We start from the raw sequence: 17,989 nt of genomic DNA, 5'->3' as shown, positions 1-17,989 counted from the left end.
AACCACCGAAATTCCTGCAAGACCAGTGGATTAACAGTCGGACTACCTGGGAAAAATGAAATAAGTAGTGGGCTTCTTGCTCTTTGAATCCTCGGGCTCTTCGAATTGAGCTACTCATGAGCTACTCTTTCTAGGTGCCGATGACCTTCTTCCATAGTTTTCCTGCATAGATGCTTTTTTTAGAAAAAAAAAATTGAAGGACGGCAAAAGAAAAGCTATACATTCAGCAGTCAGGTCGTGCCATTCAAGCCCAAGTGAGACAAAATATCTAAAACATAAAACAAACCCTTTGGAATTGAACTGCAAAATATGTAATAGTCACTGCAGGTAGCTGGTAACATTAACTGAAGCTAATAATCATCACAAATTTACATTTTAATGTCATGCCAATGTTTTTTTTTTTTACATCATAGAAAAGATAGCAATGGACTCCAATATCTGAGATGCCATTGCATGCAAAAGGGAGATGGTAATAACCATCATATTGATTTGTCCTCAGCGGCTCTAACGCATAACGCACAACCCCGTGGCTGTTATTGCTTCTGGAAAATTTTGTAATTCTCTCTATATAATTACTTGTTCTTTTAGTTGAGATGAAAGGATCAAAAGATCAACTTCTTCAACTCCTGTTGGTTGGCCAGCAGCAAGAAACTGAATCGAAGATCGAGCAAATGAGGTAAAGTCACTAGGAGCGACATTCTCACTGAAATCTGGCCGGGGCACATTGAAGATAACAAACATAATAGGGAGTGTCAGCAGTTGCAAAGAAACTGAGTACCGCTGTAAAGGGGAGAAGATAAAACTGTCAGCATTACTATTGCGCTGACATTCTCACTGAAATCTGTAAACAAAAACATCAACGACTACGGTGCAAGGGAACTGTCGAGACCTGTCGCTAATTAGCGACGATTTTGATGAAACCGTCGCTATAATTAGCGACCTTTTTTCATAAAACTGTCACTAATAGCGACGGTTTTATGAACCGTCACCGATTAATTAACTCGGCGACGTCGCTAATAGCGACGGTTTTTGAAAAACCGTGGTTTTTGAAAAAACATTAGCGACGGTTTTTCAAAAATTTGTCACAAATTGTCTATATTTGAGTATTTCGGTCCATTTTCTATACGCCTCTTCACATCTGTATTATATTTTTCTCTCTTAAGCGATTTTGTTGTTTGCTTATTATCGCAAGATTTAATCGTTTCATTCATTATTTACAAATTTGAAAATCATTAATTTAGATGAGTTGAGAGATTATTTAAAATTTGTATAAATAATTATAAAAATAATTTATTTAAGAAATTATAAAACAACATTTTTTTTATAAAAAAGAAACAATTAACGACGAAATATGAAAATAACAGTCGCTAAGTAGCGACGGTTTTCTAATTAGCGACGGGTTTTGATAAAACAGTCGCTGATTAACGAAAGTTTAGCGACGGTTTTAGTTATATTCCATCGCTAAATTTGCGATGGTTTATCTACTCAAAACTGTCGCTAATTAGCGACGCGTTTTGAAAAACCATCGCAATATATTTGTGTAACGAACCGTACCTCTCATACTTAAAATTTGCGGAAAAATTAAAAATTTTCTTGAATATAAACATCCATACAGTCGTCACTCATCATTCATCAAAATAATATTTGAAATCAATGTCGCCAACTAAAATTTGCTAAAAGAAGAGCTGCCTCATAATATCTAACATTCAAATCATAGAATCAGAGTGTAAATGTTTTCATGCTTAAAATCTTAAAATAACGTAGGCGGTCCTCGGGTCTAGCCTCCCACTCAGTCCAAGCCTGCCCCTTGGTCGCCACCTCCCGTCTCCTCATCAACATAGTCACCTGCATCGATCAAGTCTAGTGAGTCTAAAGACTCAACACGTATAAACTGGTAGTAACGAGTAGTACATAATAAAATCACATGCAACTTTAAAATAGGACCTACATACTTAAAACTTGACTTGCGTATTACAACTTGAACATATGTACATACATACTTAGACGTGCCATCAACTTAAACTTTCATAAACATACTGCATAATTGAACATACATAACTTCATCATTTTGCGTAGAGGCATGTTTCAAAGCAAGTGACCCATACATAATAAACGCCTGATCAGACACACCACAGTACTGGGCTGACAGGGACGTATCCACTGCCACATACATGAGATCCCTGTTCATAATTTAACAGGCCAGTTGATCCACGTTCATAATTTAACGCTTCACAACCACGATCTAACCCGTTCATAATTTAACGGGCGGATTGGTCCCCGTTCATAATTTAACACTTTCCAATCCTAACTTCAAACCCGTTCATAATTTAATGGGGTGGAGAGGTCCTCGGCCACGTTCACCGACTTCCAAACCCATTCACTTTTGGTCACAAGACATTTAGCATACCTCAAAAACTTCAAATATTTTCTTTGCACGTCAACATACTTACTTGGCGTTGAGGGATTCGTTGGGACTTCGATCGGGGCCGTTGCTGCACACTAACCTGAATTTCGCATACTTAACTCGCATAACTTAAACGTGGAAATCATACTTAGGACATTCTAAAATTTCCCATGACACGACCTTGATAACCCTTGCACTAAACCATGACATCAAACCTCGCACATACTTACAAATCTTTCCCAAAAACGTGAGTACACGGACCCCGACCCCGGGCCCGTGTACAGGTCCGTCTACCTACTGCAAAGGAAATGCCCGGAAGAAAGAAGGAACACGGACCCCGTGCCTACCCCCGTGTAGGGGTCCGTGTAGACTTGGGTGAAAGACTCCATGAAAAGGGTGGACACGGACCCCGTGCCAGGGTCCGTGCAGACTCTGGAAAAATGCACTCCGGAAGAACAAAGGCACGGACCCCGTGCCAGGGTCCGTGTAAGGGTCCGTGTAGGCTCTGTGATCGCGAACTTACGAAAACTCTTGTACATGCCTGTCTTAACTTTCAGGACCCGGTTGCACGGACTATGAAACGACACCCCGAGACCCATCCTAGCACGCTATGACACCAAACCATATTCGTACCAATTCCCAAAGTGATGACGATCACCCCACGACACATACCATTCGAAACGTGGCAATTGACGCTAATTTCTTTCCTACGACTTCTAATGCCTTCGAGTGCCTATCGACACCAAAAGATGTACAACATATCGACTCAACAACATAATAATCATACCTAGGTGCAACAACGATCGTCCGTCGATCTCCAACGAAGCCTGCAACAAACTTAGAGAAACACAATTTTCGTAAAAGTCACAGTTTGAGCGGTCCCACGAAAAGCATCATAACTCACTCAATTTTCATCCAAAAATCTCGAATTTTATATCAAATCGAAGGTATCGAAAAATTCTATAATTTTCTAGTTGAAAGTTTTCTCAAAATCCCGACAAAAAAATCGCAGTTTTCATCAGAACAGTAAATTACGAGATTTCAGATCTAAAAAATATTTCAAACGCATTCAAACCATTTTCCGCTCAAACGACGAACGTCACACATGGATTTTCACGCATAAAATAACACGACGCATACTATGGCAAGATCGATGCAGAAAGAACAGATTATACGTGCCTTTTTGATATTAAAATACCGTGACGACGACACCGACGCGAGAAAGAAGCGAGGTTGATCCGGGACGACTTGCGGCTCGACTTTCTTGCAATAAAACTCACCAAAAACTTGCTGGAAATGTTTAGGGGAGGGGCGGCTGCTGCCCTAGCCAAGAACCCTAATATTTCTTCTCTCAAAAAGATAAAAAATCTGATTTTGTGAAAGTGTGTGTGTGTTAAACGATTCTTAGTGTGTGTAAAAGTGTGTGTGTGTGTGTGGGCGTGAGTTTAGTAGATTAGGGGAATATAATATGCTAAGTTAACAATTAAAAATGCTAATTAAAAGATAATCTCCCCATTTACAAATTCCCCCAATTAAATAAAACCCACACTCCCTAAACTTTTAAAATTTCGAAGCTTCAATAACACTAAATAAACATTTTAGGCTTTAAAAGGTTAAATACTAATTAAATTATTTAGAATGCCTCAAACCCAACTAAAAATAAAATACCACGTTACAAAATGTCAAAATCGTCACCGGCCTCTTCCTCGATCCCGCCTCAAATAATCGCCTGAAACATGAAACTTGAAAAACATTTTAACGTGCATCACATAAACATGAGTAATTTAAAATAATGCATTTAAATAAATCATGCACTGCAAAGGCTTGTTTTAAAAATTAATTAAAAATAATTTAATACTTAAATGAATGCATGGGTTTTACGTGTACTGAATTTGGGCAATACAGTTCCTCCCCCACTTATAAAAATTTCGTCCTCGAAATTAAATCTTACCGAACAACTCCGGGTAGCGAAGTCTCATATCTTCTTCGGACTCCCATGTGGCCTCTTCCACTGATTGTTTTAGCCACCGGACTTTGACTAGCCTAGTCACTTTGTTCCGAAGCCTACGCTCTTGCCTGTCTAAGATTTGGACTGGTTTCTCCTCATAAGACAGGTCTGGAGTTAGCTGCAACGGCTCATAACTCAGAATGTGCGAAGGATTAGCCAGATATTTCCTCAGCATTGAGACATGGAACACATTGTGCACCCCGGCCAGATTCGGCGGAAGGGCAACACGATAAGCTAATGTTCCAACCCTCTCCAAAATCTCGAATGGCCCTATGAACCTCGGACTCAACTTGCCTCTTTTTCCAAATCTCATCACACCCTTCATGGGTGCTATCTTGACGAAAACGTGATCACCCACCGAAAATTCGAGATCTCTCCTCCTCTTATCATCAAAACTCTTTTGACGGCTTTGGGCAGTCTTCATTCTCTCACGAATCTTGACCACCACGTCTGCAGTCTGTTGAACTATCTCTGGACCAAGTTCTGTCCTCTCACCAACTTCATCCCAATGAACTGGTGATCTGCACTTCCTCCCGTACAACACCTCATAGGGAGCCATACCAATGGATGCTTGGAAGCTGTTGTTGTAGGTGAACTCCACTAGAGGTAGTCTAGACTCCCAAGCTCCTTGAAAATCAATCATGCATGCTCTCAGCAAATCTTCCAAAATCTGTATCACTCGCTCAGACTGGCCATCTGTCTGCGGGTGGAATGCGGTACTGAAAAGGAATTTCGTCCCCATGGCTGCATGTAAGCTTTTCCAGAAGGACGAGGTGAACCTCGGTTCCCTGTCGGACACAATGGAAACTGGAAACCCATGTAAACGGACTATCTCCTTGATGTAAAGCTCCGCATACTGCGTCATAGAGAAAGTCGTCTTCACTGGCAAAAAGTGTGCTGACTTAGTGAGTCGGTCAACTATAACCCAAATAGAATTCGATCCTCTGGCTGACTTCGGCAACCCAACCACAAAATCCATAGTAATGTTCTCCCACTTCCACTCAGGGATGGGGAGTGGCTTAACCAATCCTGCTGGCCTCTGATGTTCAGCTTTTACTTGCTGGCAAGTGAGATATTCTGATACGAATCTACGGATGTCTCGCTTCATCCCTGGCCACCAATACAAAATCTGGAGGTCCTTATACATCTTGGTACCTCCCGGGTGGATAGAATACGGAGATGCGTGTGCCTGTTTCAAAATATCCTGTCTGATCGAGCCAACACTAGGCACCCACATTCTACCTCTGTATCTCACAATCCCATCTGACACTGTGTAAAGAACACTGCCCTTGGCCTCATCTTTCAGTTTCCATTTCTGTAACTGCTCATCTAAAGACTGTCCTACTCGGTTACGGTCTAGCAAATCAGATTTGACTGTCAGATTGGACAGTCTAGGAGCTCTGCCCTCTCGATAAACCTCTAGACCAAATCTCTGAATTTCTGACTGTGGCGGTCTCTGAGCTGACAACTGAGCGACCACTGCCACTTTTCTGCTCAACGCGTCTACGACAACATTAGCTTTTCCCGGATGGTAGCTAATTTCGCAGTCGTAATCTTTCACAAGTTCTAACCACCGTCTCTGTCTCATATTCAACTCATTCTGCGTGAAGAAGTATTTGAGACTCTTGTGGTCGGTGAAAATCTAACATTTCTCGCCGTATAGGTAGTGTCTCCAAATTTTCAGTGCGAAAACGACGGCGGCTAACTCAAGATCGTGCGTCGGGTAGTTCTTCTCGTGCACCTTTAACTGTCTGGAAGCATAAGCTATCACCCGACCTTACTGCATCAACACTGCGCCTAATCCGAGCTTAGATGCGTCGGTATAAAGCACAAACTCACCTTCTCCTGTCGGCATGGATAGCACTGGAGCTGAAATAAGAGCTTGCTTCAAGGTATCGAAGCTCTTCTGGCATTCGTCGCTCCACACGAATTTAGCATTCTTCTTGGTGAGTGACGTGAGTGGCACTGCTATGGACGAAAATCCCCGAATAAACTTACGGTAGTAACCGGCTAAACCCAAAAAGCTGCGAATTTCAGATGCATTCCTTGGCTCAACCCATTCTTTGACAGCCGTTACTTTCGCTGGATCCACCTCGATTCCACTGCTAGACACTATATGCCCCAAAAACGCTACTTTCTCAAGCCAAAATTCACACTTACTGAACTTCGCAAATAACTTACGGCTCTGCAAGTTCTGTAATACTGTCCTCAAGTGCTGGTCGTGCTCTTCATGGCTCTTCGAGTATATTAGAATATCGTCAATGAATATTATGACGAACTGGTCGAGGAACGGCTGAAATACTCGGTTCATGAGATCCATGAAAATTGCTGGAGCATTAGTCAACCCAAATGGCATCACTAAGAATTCGTAATGCCCATACCGGGTCCTGAAAGCCGTCTTGTGGACGTCTGCATCCTTCACTTTCAGCTGATGGTACCCTGATCGAAGATCTATCTTAGAGAACACTGTAGCTCCCTGTAATTGATCAAACAAATCTTCGATTCTCGGCAATGGGTACTTATTCTTGATCGTTACCTTGTTCAGCTCACGGTAATCGATGCACAGTCTCATGCTTCCATCTTTCTTTTTCACAAAAAGTACTGGTGCGCCCCACGGAGAGAAACTCGGGCGGATAAACTCCTTGCCTAAGAGCTCTTGAATCTATTGTTTGAGTTCTAACATTTCTGCTGGAGCTAATCGATACGGTGCCTTAGAGATTGGCACTGTGCCTGGCATGAGATCAATGACAAACTCCACCTCTCTCTCTGGTGGAAGACCTGAAATATCGTCTGGGAAGACGTCTGGGAATTCATTGACTACTGGCACTTCAGCTAAAGATGGAGTAGGCGCATCAGGTGCTGAAATAATACTAGCTAAGAAGGCCTGGCACCCCTTGGAAATCAGTCTCCTCGCCTGCATGCACGAAATCATGCGAGGGAAACTTCTCCATCTGTCTGGCTCAAAAAGAAACTGCTCCATACCCAAAGGTCTGACTAGTACTGATCTCTTCTGAAAGTCGATTAGAACCCTGTTCTTGGCCAGCCAGTCCATTCCCAATATGATGTCGAATTCTCGCATCGGCAATAGGATTAGATCTGCATATACCAGGTGGCCGTGCAATTCTAGGTCGATTTCTCTGACCACGCTGGTAGCTAACAGTTCTTCCCCTGATGGGACTGTCACTGAAAAGTTCACGTCTAGGCCAATGGACTTGAGGTCCAAATGATTGGCGAATGTCTCCGATATGAAGGAGTGAGTGGCTCCTGAGTCTATCAGTGCGGTTGTGGATAGTCTCTGTAGAACCCGTAAATCAGTCTACGTATAAGCCATGCATAATTCTAGTATTTTAAATTAAATTGACTTCATTGCATGATTATTTAAATGCTTTTCTTTGAAGTTAATTATTTTAGCCAGCAGTTTAAATTTTGTTTCTTTTCAGTTAATTCAGTGAGGCCGGACTGGAGATGGAGTATTGAAATAAGTTATAAAGACTTATTTAAGAAGTGGTATTTTAGCATGTTTATTTCATTAATTTATGTTTGATTACTTTTATGCATTTTGGGCATAATTCATGCATGATAGGATTTGCTCCACGAAATTTTAAAAGTTCATGCATTAGGATTTCTAAGTGCATTTCACGTTCGATCGAGGAACGGAGACCGGAGAATTTTCAGAAAAATTATTTTATTACATGATTTATTTTTATAAATTAAGTTAAAGCATTTTTTAAGTGTATTTTACAAAAATAGAAATTTTTGGGTGTTTTTACCCGTAAGATTTTATTTTTCATCGGTACGCAAATTTTATCGAATCGGGGGACTTTTTAATGATTCGACTAATATTTTAAAAATCTTTTCAACTCAAAATATTTTTCGGGAACGCGTGTGGACTTAATGGGCTTATGTTTAAGTTTGTTGGGCTTAAAAATCTTTGTTAAACTTTTAATTATCAAAATTAGGCCCATTAGTTGGTTGTTAGCTATTTAAATATTGCATAACCTACCATTAACCCTAAACCTAATCACTTTACTCAGCCGACACCTCCCCTCAGCTCCTCTCCTTCTCGGTTTCAGAAAGAGGGCGGGGGGTGAACGCCGGTGCCATTAGTTTCACGGACAATGAGCGGCTCCTGGCAGGCTTCTAAGTGAAGGGAACATGAATGAACCGACCCACACGGGAATGAGAGGGATTCCGAGACTGGGCAATGTAATGGACTGAACAGTTGAAGAGGGCTTAAAAGATTTGATTTGTACTACTCATATCACGAAGGTGCATCTTCTTTTCGGTAGCTCATCACATAAGAACTCCAAAGTTAAGCGTGCTTGACTTGGGGCAATTTTGGGATGGGTGACCTCCTGGGAAGTTTTCTAGGGTGCGTGTGAGTGAGGACATAAGCACGCTGGAAAGACTCGTCTTGGTACAGTGAGGACAGTCGTCAAATCTGGGGCGTTACAGTCTCTTAATAAAAATGTTTCCTGGGAGGCGTTAACACAACAACCTAACTTACAATCCCCAAAATCACTAACATAAACCTTAAGCATAGAAGAACCCAATATCTCAAGTTACTCAAAAATAATACTAGCACACTAATAATCCCAAACAAAAATCCACATGCAAGGCAAAATAATACTGAACTTTGTTAAGAAAGTTTACCGGTCAGTAGTGTAGTGTCTGGGTTCGCCTCCTGAGCATGCATGGCGAAAACTCTCCCTTGAGTTGGCTGCTTCCACTGCGGGCAGTCTTTAAGCATATGATCCGTAGCTCCACATTTGAAGCACTTGTCCGATCCATACAAGCACTGCCCCGGGTGCTGACGGTTGCATTTAGGACACACCGGAAAATTAACGGGCTTCTGAGGCGCTCCTTGCTGCTGAACTGGACCCTTACCCTTTGGTGGTCCATGAAAAGGCTTCTTCGCTGGCGGCCCTTGAAACGGCCTCTTAAACTGAGGTCTCTGATTCTGCTGCTGGTGGTGCAGCTGCGGCGATGGATTCTGATAGGGCCTCTTGCGCTGTCTGTCCGCCTCAATATCTCTCAGATCTTGCTCTGCAGCCAATGCTCTAGAAACGGCAACTGCATAAGAAGTAGGGCCAGCTACTCTCACATCCCGGCGCAGGATCGGCCGCAACCCATTCAGGAAATGCCTCAATTTTGCATGTACGTCATTCGCAATGAGGGGCACGAAGTGACACCCCCTCTCAAACTTTCTCACAAACTCTGCCACGCTACTGTCTCCTTGTCGCAGCGTCATAAACTCGTTGGTGAGTCTGGTTCGTACTTCCTCAGTGAAGTACTTGGAGTAGAAGACCTCCTTGAAACCATTCCAAGGTAGCACCTGTAAGTTCACCGCCACTGACGCACTCTCCCACCACAGTCTAGCGTCTCCAGTCAATAAGAAAGTGGCACAACGGACCCTGTCAGCATCTGCCAGTTCCATAAAGTCGAAAATCACTTCGATGGACTTGATCCATCCCTCAGCCACCATCGGGTCAGTAGTGCCCGGAAACTCCTTCGGACTCATCCTCCGGAACCTCTCATAAACTGCCTCTGGTTGGGGCCTCGCCCCTGCACCTACTGCTGCCGCCTGGTTCCCCGCAAACTGTGCGAAGAACTGTGTCATGCCTGCAAGCATCTGTGCCTGCATGTCTGGAGGTGGTGGTGGCAGAGGATTGGCCCTTTCCTCCTCTCGATGCTCCATGTTCTCAGTCCGAGCTTCCTAATTAATCGTACGTCTAGGAGGCATACTGTTCCACCAATTACCCAACACGTAAACCCAACATGCGTGAATAATATCGATATCATAAGATGCACGTAAATTGAACTTAAAACATAGACATGTTGAAATCATGACTTAATGCATAGTACATAGCATATAGTTTTGAAGCCTTAAAACTTACAGACTTGAGGTGTGACTTCGAGAGCTTCTTGCGACTGGCAGTAGGCGTAACCCTTTACAAGAACACCGCTCTGATACCAACTGTAACGAACCGTACCTCTCATACTTAAAATTTGCGGAAAAATTAAAAATTTTCTTGAATATAAACATCCATACGGTCGTCACTCATCATTCATCAAAATAATATTTGAAATCAATGTCGCCAACTAAAATTTGCTAAAAGAAGAGCTGCCTCATAATATCTAACATTCAAATCATAGAATCAGAGTGTAAATGTTTTCATGCTTAAAATCTTAAAATAACGTAGGCGGTCCTCGGGTCTAGCCTCCCACTCAGTCCAAGCCTGCCCCTTGGTCGCCACCTCTCGTCTCCTCATCAACATAGTCACCTGCATCGATCAAGTCTAGTGAGTCTAAAGACTCAACACGTATAAACTGGTAGTAACGAGTAGTACATAATAAAATCACATGCAACTTTAAAATAGGACCTACATACTTAAAACTTGACTTGCGTATTACAACTTGAACATATGTACATACATACTTAGACGTGCCATCAACTTAAACTTTCATAAACATACTGCATACTTGAACATACATAACTTCATCATTTTGCGTAGAGGCATGTTTCAAAGCAAGTGACCCATACATAATAAACGCCTGATCATACACACCACAGTACTGGGCTGACAGGGACGTATCCACTGCCACATACATGAGATCCCTGTTCATAATTTAACAGGCCAGTTGATCCACGTTCATAATTTAACGCTTCACAACCACGATCTAACCCGTTCATAATTTAACGGGCGGATTGGTCCCCGTTCATAATTTAACGCTTTCCAATCCTAAGTTCAAACCCGTTCATAATTTAACGGGGTGGAGAGGTCCTCGGCCACGTTCACCGACTTCCAAACCCATTCACTTTTGGTCACAAGACATTTAGCATACCTCAAAAACTTCAAATATTTTCTTTGCACGTCAACATACTTACTTGGCGTTGAGGGATTCGTTGGGACTTCGATCGGGGCCGTTGCTGCACACTAACCTGAATTTTGCATACTTAACTCGCATAACTTAAACGTGAAAATCATACTTAGGACATTCTAAAATTTGCCATGACACGACCTTGATAACCCTTGCACTAAACCATGACATCAAACCCCGCACATACTTACAAATCTTTCCCAAAAACGTGAGTACACGGACCCCGACCCCGGGCCCGTGTACAGGTCCGTCTACCTACTGCAAAGGAAATGCCCGGAAGAAAGAAGGAACACGGACCCCGTGCCTACCCCCGTGTAGGGGTCCGTGTAGACTCGGGTGAAAGACTCCATGAAAAGGGTGGACACGGACCCCGTGCCAGGGTCCGTGCAGACTCTGGAAAAATGCACTCCGGAAGAACAAAGGCACGGACCCCGTGCCAGGGTCCGTGTAAGGGTCCGTGTAGGCTCTGTGATCGCGAACTTACGAAAACTCTTGTACATGATTGTCTTAACTTTCTAGACCCGGTTGCACGGACTAAGAAACGACACCCCGAGACCCATCCTAGCACGCTATGACACCAAACCATATTCGTACCAATTCCCAAAGTGATGACGTTCACCCCAGGACACATACCATTCGAAACGTGGCAATTGACGCTAATTTCTTTCCTACGACTTCTAATGCCTTCGAGTGCCTATCGACACCAAACGATGTACAACATATCGACTCAACAACATAATAATCATACCTAGGTGCAACAACGATCGTCCGTCGATCTCCAACGAAGCCTGCAACAAACTTAGAGAAACACAATTTTCGTAAAAGTCACAGTTTGAGCGGTCCCACGAAAAGCATCATAACTCACTCAATTTTCATCCAAAAATCTCGAATTTTATATCAAATTGAAGGTATCGAAAAATTATATAATTTTATAGTTGAAAGTTTTCTCAAAATCCCGACAGAAAAATCGCAGTTTTCATCAGAACAGTAAATTACGAGATTTCAGATCTAAAAAGTATTTCAAACGCATTCAAACCATTTTCCGCTCAAACGACAAACGTCACACATGGATTTTCACGCATAAAATAACACGACGCATACTATGGCAAGATCGATGCAGAAAGAACAGATTATACGTACCTTTTTGATATTAAAATACCGTGACGACGACACCGTGGCTGTTATTGCTTCTGGAAAATTTTGTAATTCTCTCTATATAATTACTTGTTCTTTTAGTTGAGATGAAAGGATCAAAAGATCAACTTCTTCAACTCCTGTTGGTTGGCCAGCAGCAAGAAACTGAATCGAAGATCGAGCAAATGAGGTAAAGTCACTAGGAGCGACATTCTCACTGAAATCTGGCCGGGGCACATTGAAGATAACAAACATAATAGGGAGTGTCAGCAGTTGCAAAGAAACTGAGTACCGCTGTAAAGGGGAGAAGATAAAACTGTCAGCATTACTATTGCGCTGACATTCTCACTGAAATCTGTAAACAAAAACATCAACGACTACGGTGCAAGGGAACTGTCGAGACCTGTCGCTAATTAGCGACGATTTTGATGAAACCGTCGCTATAATTAGCGACCTTTTTTCATAAAACTGTCACTAATAGCGACGGTTTTATGAACCGTCACCGATTAATTAACTCGGCGACGTCGCTAATAGCGACGGTTTTTGAAAAACCGTGGTTTTTGAAAAAAACATTAGCGACGGTTTTTCAAAAATTTGTCACAAATTGTCTATATTTGAGTATTTCGGTCCATTTTCTATACGCCTCTTCACATCTGTATTATATTTTTCTCTCTTAAGCGATTTTGTTGTTTGCTTATTATCGCAAGATTTAATCGTTTCATTCATTATTTACAAATTTGAAAATCATTAATTTAGATGAGTTGAGAGATTATTTAAAATTTGTATAAATAATTATAAAAATAATTTATTTAAGAAATTATAAAACAACATTTTTTTTATAAAAAAGAAACAATTAACGACGAAATATGAAAATAACAGTCGCTAAGTAGCGACGGTTTTCTAATTAGCGACGGGTTTTGATAAAACAGTCGCTGATTAACGAAAGTTTAGCGACGGTTTTAGTTATATTCCATCGCTAAATTTGCGATGGTTTATCTACTCAAAACTGTCGCTAATTAGCGACGCGTTTTGAAAAACCATCGCAATATATTTGTGTAACGAACCGTACCTCTCATACTTAAAATTTGCGGAAAAATTAAAAATTTTCTTGAATATAAACATCCATACAGTCGTCACTCATCATTCATCAAAATAATATTTGAAATCAATGTCGCCAACTAAAATTTGCTAAAAGAAGAGCTGCCTCATAATATCTAACATTCAAATCATAGAATCAGAGTGTAAATGTTTTCATGCTTAAAATCTTAAAATAACGTAGGCGGTCCTCGGGTCTAGCCTCCCACTCAATCCAAGCCTGCCCCTTGGTCGCCACCTCCCGTCTCCTCATCAACATAGTCACCTGCATCGATCAAGTCTAGTGAGTCTAAAGACTCAACACGTATAAACTGGTAGTAACGAGTAGTACATAATAAAATCACATGCAACTTTAAAATAGGACCTACATACTTAAAACTTGACTTGCGTATTACAACTTGAACATATGTACATACATACTTAGACGTGCCATCAACTTAAACTTTCATAAACATACTGCATAATTGAACATACATAACTTCATCATTTTGCGTAGAGGCATGTTTCAAAGCAAGTGACCCATACATAATAAACGCCTGATCAGACACACCACAGTACTGGGCTGACAGGGACGTATCCACTGCCACATACATGAGATCCCTGTTCATAATTTAACAGGCCAGTTGATCCACGTTCATAATTTAACGCTTCACAACCACGATCTAACCCGTTCATAATTTAACGGGCGGATTGGTCCCCGTTCATAATTTAACACTTTCCAATCCTAACTTCAAACCCGTTCATAATTTAATGGGGTGGAGAGATCCTCGGCCACGTTCACCGACTTCCAAACCCATTCACTTTTGGTCACAAGACATTTAGCATACCTCAAAAACTTCAAATATTTTCTTTGCACGTCAACATACTTACTTGGCGTTGAGGGATTCGTTGGGACTTCGATCGGGGCCGTTGCTGCACACTAACCTGAATTTTGCATACTTAACTCGCATAACTTAAACGTGGAAATCATACTTAGGACATTCTAAAATTTCCCATGACACGACCTTGATAACCCTTGCACTAAACCATGACATCAAACCCCGCACATACTTACAAATCTTTCCCAAAAACGTGAGTACACGGACCCCGACCCCGGGCCCGTGTACAGGTCCGTCTACCTACTGCAAAGGAAATGCCCGAAAGAAAGAAAGAACACGGACCCCGTGCCTACCCCCGTGTAGGGGTCCGTGTAGACTCGGGTGAAAGACTCCATGAAAAGGGTGGACACGGACCCCGTGCCAGGGTCCGTGCAGACTCTGGAAAAATGCACTCCGGAAGAACAAAGGCACGGACCCCGTGCCAGGGTCCGTGTAAGGGTCCGTGTAGGCTCTGTGATCGCGAACTTACGAAAACTCTTGTACATGCCTGTCTTAACTTTCTAGACCCGGTTGCACGGACTAAGAAACGACACCCCGAGACCCATCCTAGCACGCTATGACACCAAACCATATTTGTACCAATTCCCAAAGTGATGACGATCACCCCACGACACATACCATTCGAAACGTGGCAATTGACGCTAATTTCTTTCCTACGACTTCTAATGCCTTCGAGTGCCTATCGACACCAAACGATGTACAACATATCGACTCAACAACATAATAATCATACCTAGGTGCAACAACGATCGTCCGTCGATCTCCAACGAAGCCTGCAACAAACTTAGAGAAACACAATTTTCGTAAAAGTCACAGTTTGAGCGGTCCCACGAAAAGCATCATAACTCACTCAATTTTCATCCAAAAATCTCGAATTTTATATCAAATCGAAGGTATCGAAAAATTCTATAATTTTATAGTTGAAAGTTTTCTCAAAATCCCGACAAAAAAATCGCAGTTTTCATCAGAACAGTAAATTACGAGATTTCAGATCTAAAAAGTATTTCAAACGCATTCAAACCATTTTCCGCTCAAACGACGAACGTCACACATGGATTTTCACGCATAAAATAACACGACGCATACTATGGCAAGATCGATGCAGAAAGAACAGATTATACGTGCCTTTTTGATATTAAAATACCGTGACGACGACACCGACGCGAGAAAAAAGCGAGGTTGATCCGGAACGACTTGCGGCTCGACTTTCTTGCAATAAAACTCACCAAAAACTTGCTGGAAATGTTTAGGGGAGGGGCGGCTGCTGCCCTAGCCAAGAACCCTAATATTTCTTCTCTCAAAAAGATAAAAAATCTGATTTTGTGAAAGTGTGTGTGTGTTAAACGATTCTTAGTGTGTGTAAAAGTGTGTGTGTGTGTGGGCGTGAGTTTAGTAGATTAGGGGAATATAATATGCTAAGTTAACAATTAAAAATGCTAATTAAAAGATAATCTCCCCATTTACAAATTCCCCCAATTAAATAAAACTCACACTCCCTAAACTTTTAAAATTTCGAAGCTTCAATAACACTAAATAAACATTTTAGGCTTTAAAAGGTTAAATACTAATTAAATTATTTAAAATGCCTCAAACCCAACTAAAAATAAAATACCACGTTACAAAATGTCAAAATCGTCACCGGCCTCTTCCTTGATCCCGCCTCAAATAATCGCCTGAAACATGAAACTTGAAAAACATTTTAACGTGCATCACATAAACATGAGTAATTTAAAATAATGCATTTAAATAAATCATGCACTGCAAAGGCTTGTTTTAAAAATTAATTAAAAATAATTTAATACTTAAATGAATGCATGGGTTTTACGTGTACTGAATTTGGGCACTACAATTTGCGACGGCGACTTTAGCGACAGTGGTAATTTCCGTCGTTAAGAAGAATTTTTTTTGTAGTGAAACTAGCATAAATCTCATATTTCCAAGGCAAAAAAATAACGCATAAAACATGTTAGTGTTAAATCCTTGCACTGCCAATAAGTCCAAATTTGTTTATGCTTCAAGTGAAAGAAATGAAATTGATATATGTTTTTGTCAGCATATTTGTGTTGGGGTACCGATTTCTCGCATTCAAGACGCATTAATTTTAATATCAAAGCTCGAAACTTTTCTTTTGTATATCTGTGTTTTAAATGTTGGACTCCAAACTAATCCGAGATTAGTGGAGATAATCCTTTTTGTATCTTCTTTCGAATGGATCTCTGCCTTTAAACGTCAAATTTGGTCCACGATGGGAAATTGTGTTCCTTGTTTGAATTTTACTAGAAATCGCAAACAATTTTGCGTTGAGAATGAGACACCCGAATTTAAGAAATCTGGAGTTGGTGCAGCGGCAGCGTAGCATGGCACAAGGAAGAAATTTCGATTGAATATTTCTTCAAAAATTCTCAAGAGGCCAACAGTTTTGGTGGTTGTTATGTCATGAGGATTCCTATCCTAGTATCATTAGGACTCTTAATTTTCATTAATTAAAATTTTTATATTAATATTATATTATGTATTTATCAATTTTTGATAATGCATGATATTTTTATATTATATAATGCATCTTTATATCTCTATATAAAGTGTATATATGTAAACATCAATATATTTACACATATACATTTAATACACACATACATAGATAGATATTTTAATTAAATTAAATAACTATTATTTAAGTAAATTTTTAGTTAATTAATTATAAACCCTCTAGAATATTAATGAGAATTTTGTACATATAGGCGGCCATCACTCTAGTACAATTATTTAATTAATAAATATTAAATCCACTAAATAAATTATTGTGAAATCATTATAACATCGATTGACGATCTGATAGCACCGATGTATCAATGATACAAATCTTGTTCGTATAATGAAAATTGAAAATTTCGACTGTCCATATTTGACAGCGACCAGTTTGTGAACTCCTTCACCAAAACAGACAGTTTCACTAGCATTCCTCAATTAGAGCATCTGCATCCGTTTCCATTAATCCATGTTAATAACTCTCCATCTCCTCAAAAATTATGGGGTCCACGAGCCACTTATTCATTACATTAACACTTTCACATTATTAACACACACCCACATTCATTTAATATCAACTTTCATTATTTATGGGTCCCACTGTCCACTTACTCAGTTTTTTTATTTTTAATTATTTCAATATCTTTCTAATATTTTTAAAATTTTACAACAAATATTACTAAAAATAAATAGTATTATTATTTTAAAAATAACTTAATTCCAATATTCATTAAAATATTATTAAGAAATGAAAAAAAAAAGTTGGACTCTTTTATTTAAAATATTATTTAAAAAATGAAAAAACAACTGTTTAATAGTTTTATTGATTATTTTACGAGTTTCATTTATGTAAATTTAAAAATTTATTACAAATTTGACTGAAAGCGTACACATAGGAAACAACAGTTGAATATAATGAAAAACAACATATATTTCAAACATTTTAAAATTTGTAATAAACTGACTTCACTAATTGTTGTTGTACTCTGTCCAACTATGCTCAACTAAGTCGGCACGAAGTTGGTGATGTACTTGAGAGTCACGTAGTTCGGAATTTCT

This window comes from Primulina eburnea, chromosome 9 (genome assembly GCF_022965805.1).
Source record: "Primulina eburnea isolate SZY01 chromosome 9, ASM2296580v1, whole genome shotgun sequence".
Classification (NCBI taxonomy): domain Eukaryota; kingdom Viridiplantae; phylum Streptophyta; class Magnoliopsida; order Lamiales; family Gesneriaceae; genus Primulina; species Primulina eburnea.
The sequence above is the reverse complement of the archived record's forward strand: the minus strand, read 5'-3'. Positions refer to the sequence as shown.